The following is a 4,189-nucleotide window of genomic DNA, read 5'->3' on the forward strand; positions in this document are numbered from 1 at the left end:
GAACACACACACACACACACACACACACACACACACACACACACACACACACAGAGGCGTGAGCAATTTCTTTTAAAAGTCACATGTCTATAATCCTAGCATTCAGGAGGCTGAGGCGGAAGAATTAGGAGTTTTTTTCTTTTAACTCCCCAGGGATTCTAATAGCAGCAGAGTCAGGAAATGCTAGCCTAGGTGCAGCGCTTGGGAAACAGGTGAATCAGGCAAGACATCAAGATGCTCATCCATTCCTCTTTCCCTGAGAAGTTGTCTCTGGAGTTGAGCATGGGTTAGTAACTTCCTGTTGCTGGCATCCAATCCCCAAGACCCAGAGACCTGCCTTGTAGGTATCAAGAGAGGTCAGTGACAGGAACCATCACCTTGAGTGACCACCTTCCCTCCTTCGGTGGTAGAATCCCAACCTCTAGATACAAAGTCTATCACATAAACCCGACTTTCCTTCTCTGTGTCCCCCCACAAAGAAGGGGACACTTCAGAGGAAGAAAGGAAAACAGTAAATCAGACAAGGGTGAAGACTGACTGCATTTTCACTTCCTGTTTAACTCTCCTCACTGTCTATAACTGCAGGGGTCATCTCCAGCCAAGTACCAGCATCTGTACCAATTAAGAACCATGGCGTTCACGAAGGTATAGATGGGTAGTTAGGTTAATAGGCTAATCAATGGGTGGGTAAATTGCCAATAAGTAGTGCTGTAAGGAAAGGTAGACAGAGACATAGAGAGTGATTTTCAACAGTCAACAGTGAGGTCAGCCCTTGAGCAAACTCCGATGGGAAGAAGAGTGTGGCTTCTGACAGCCTATCGGGGTATGCAGTGAAGAATGTCCAAACTGCCAGAAAAAAAAAAAAGCAATGACAAACCTAACAGTCACCCAGGTCCAAACGGGCAAAGAGAATAATTATAAACTTCAGTGAATGAGAAATAGGAGAGGAAATGAAATGAAAAGAGAGACTTACGAGGAACCTTAGCACCTCTATCTACCACCAGGTTCAAGGCAAAGTTCAAACCAATCAGCCAAACTCTTGAGAGGAGCCTGCGGCTGCAAGAAATCCTGCCTAGGTCACTGAGTCCCTGCCCTGCCTGCTAGAGGCTGAGATGTTCATAACCCACCTCCTCTACATGGAGGCTCCCCATGGCTTGGGTCTCAGGGGCCAAATGCCACAGTTTAGAGAAATGAACTTGGGGGAGAGGGGGGTGTTTTGATGGTTCTTTTAACTTCTCTTGTCCAGTTAAACACTACCCAAAAGAAGATTGGCTGCGACTGTCAGATCTAGTAGCTCCACCCTTAGTCTAGGAAGGAGCTCCGGTGTGCCCTTGAACTTCCACCTACTCATCTTCCCAAAGGGATAGTAGTACCTATTCCTGGATATTGTTTTGAGATTAAAGATGATCATAAAAGAGTCCATCCCACAAATAATAAGGTTGGCCCTGAGTTGCTAGAACTTGCCTGGCTCCTAGCTCTGTGTCTTGTTCTGGTTCTACCTGAAGGTGAGACCACAGACTCCACACACAGGCTCTGATTCTTCTTTGACCCTCCAAAACAAAGGCAGCTGTGGGCTGCAATTATGGACTCGTCATCCACCTTCCTCGCTACTGTTTCCAGCTAATCGAGTTGTTCTAGCATCAGAGGTGGTCTTTGCCATGGTGTCCACTTCTAATTTCTTGTTCTTAGAAAGAGCTCAATGGTCCTAGCATTTGCTAAGTACCTGCTAACCTGGATCTGCCTGACTCTTGCTGGTTGCTCCCCAGAAACAAGAGCCCGGCTCCAAGCTTCACCTTGATGACAGATGTTCCGTTATCCCAAGAGAGACCTCCACCCCCAACAGAATTCCAAGTAACCCCTATACCAAGGTCTCTCTTGATGGAATCTGCCTACTTGAACCCCTACTGTGTCCTTCCATCCCCACCTCTGATATCGGCTGTCTGTTAGAAGTTTCCAGACACCTCCAACCTTCCTGCCAAATTTTTCTCCCTCTGCAGTGTATGATTTAGTAGCGTTGAGTGCAATAATAAAATTGACTTCCCTGTGCATCTCTTGTGTGACTTTGGGAAGATTCTTCACCTCTCTGGGCTTCATCTACAAAATAAGAATAATAATAGCCCGACATGAGAAACTCAAGGGGTAAAGTATGTTATGAGCCTAACACAATGCCTGGCCTATGACATAGCCCCACCCCCACCCCTATCCCCACCCCCAAGGAGCCCAGTCTCTGTGCCTCCTCCCAGCCCAGATGGCTTACAACTGAATCCAGTGATATGACAGTGGTCATTAAAACAAATTTGTCACTTGGTTCTATAGCCAGGTGGTACATGACAGCCATTAATTTTTCACATGAAAAATGGCTCTGCTAATTGAAAAACATCAAAAAGATTGAGGTTTACACAAATGTTCAGCTCTGTTTATTTTTTCTAATTTACTTTTCAGCAGTCAGTAAGAACTTAATGAGCTCTCATTTATGGCTTCCTCCCTATTTATAGATATCAGCGCCTGTGGCATTCTAGATGTATGGATTGAGAGCATTCAGCCTGGGCTATGTGGTCAGCAGGGAAAAGTTAACACAACCAGGTGGATTCCAGATGGGAATTATCACTCCTCGAGAGCTGGCACGGTGCTCATTAGGACCTTGGCTGGTGCAGTATGTCAGCTGGATTCTGCCGTCCTCTTTTAGGGACAGATTCTTCTACCTTGAAGTTTGGGCTTTTGTTTTCCTTTGTTTTCATTTGGTATGAAATGAAAACAGGTAACATTCAGTGAGTAATTACCCAGTTCTGGACATTGAGCTGAGCACTTTCCGTGGATGAATTTGTTTAATGATTACGATACAATGAGCAGAGTAACGTGACAGCCCTGTTTCAAGATGTGAAGAGTGAGAGGTAGAGATTAAAAATGTGGAAAGTGGCTCAGGAGATGCGTCAGTCAGTAAAATGCTTTCTTTGCAATCATGAGGACCTAAGTCTATCCCCAGACCCAACATTCAAAAGGCCAGATCCAGCCGAGTGGTGGTGGTGCACACCTTTAATCCCAGCACTTGGGAGGCAGAGAGAAGAGAATTTCTGTGAGTTTGAGGCCAGCTTGGTCTACACAGTGAGTTCCAGGACAGCCAGGGATATACAGAGAAACCTTGTCTCAAGAAAAAAAAAAAAGGCTGGGGGGGGGGGGGGGCGCAGGTCCTAGTAATGTGTGCTCGTCATCTCAGCACTGGAAAGGCCAAGACAGGTGGGTCCCTGGGCCTCATTTGTAAGTTCCAGCCAGGTCAGTGAGAGACACTGTCTTAAGAAAGATGCATAGTGCCTTGAAAACAACACATCTGAGGTTGCTCTTTGGCCTACACTACCTCCCCAAGTGTGTGTGTGTGTGTGTGTGTGTGTGTGTGTGTGTGTGTGTGTGTGTACACATAGATATTCTCTTTTTCCTGGATCAAGAACCTATATCCTCACCACTATGTCCATCCAGCCATATCTTCTTTTCAACAGGCATGCTTTTTTTTTTTTAATTTAATGTGCATTGGTGTTTTGTCTGCATATATGTCTTTATGAAGGCATCAGATCACTTGGAACTGGAGTTACAGACAGTTATGAGCTGCCATGTGGGTTCAAGAAATTGAACCTGGGTCCTTTGGAAGAGCAGTTAGTGCTCCTAACCATTGAACCATCTTTCCAGCCTCCCAATCTCTGCCTCCCCAATTCAGGGATTAAAGGATTGCTTTTTTTGTTTGTTTTGTTTTGTTTTTTCAAGATAGGGTTTTTCTCTATGTAGCCCTGGCTTTCCTGGAACTCGCTCTGTAGACCAGGCTGGATTCAAACTCTGAAATCCACCTGCCTCTGCCTCCCAAGTGCTGGGATTAAAGGCATGCGCCACCACCACCTGCTTCAATGGTTCTAACGGGTGAGTTCTGCCCACTTGAGGAAGAGAGAGTAATGAAGAAAAAGGGCACCAGACCAAGAGTCAGGAGGCCCAAACTCAAAGTTCTGCATCTCACACAAGTCCTTATGATGAGATCAAGCCCCTCACCCTCTCCACCTTGAAGCTGAAGAGTCTGGGTGAGCTTGAAGTCAGAATACTAGCACTGGCCCTTCTGTTCAAGCTGACCAGCCCACAGCAAACATTGGCAGCCAGTTTCATACTCAATTATCTCCAAAAGGTAGGACCCCGTGACCAAGCTGCAATTGCA

The sequence above is a fragment of the Peromyscus maniculatus genome, chromosome 8, assembly GCF_049852395.1.
Source record: "Peromyscus maniculatus bairdii isolate BWxNUB_F1_BW_parent chromosome 8, HU_Pman_BW_mat_3.1, whole genome shotgun sequence".
Taxonomy (NCBI): Eukaryota; Metazoa; Chordata; class Mammalia; order Rodentia; family Cricetidae; genus Peromyscus; species Peromyscus maniculatus.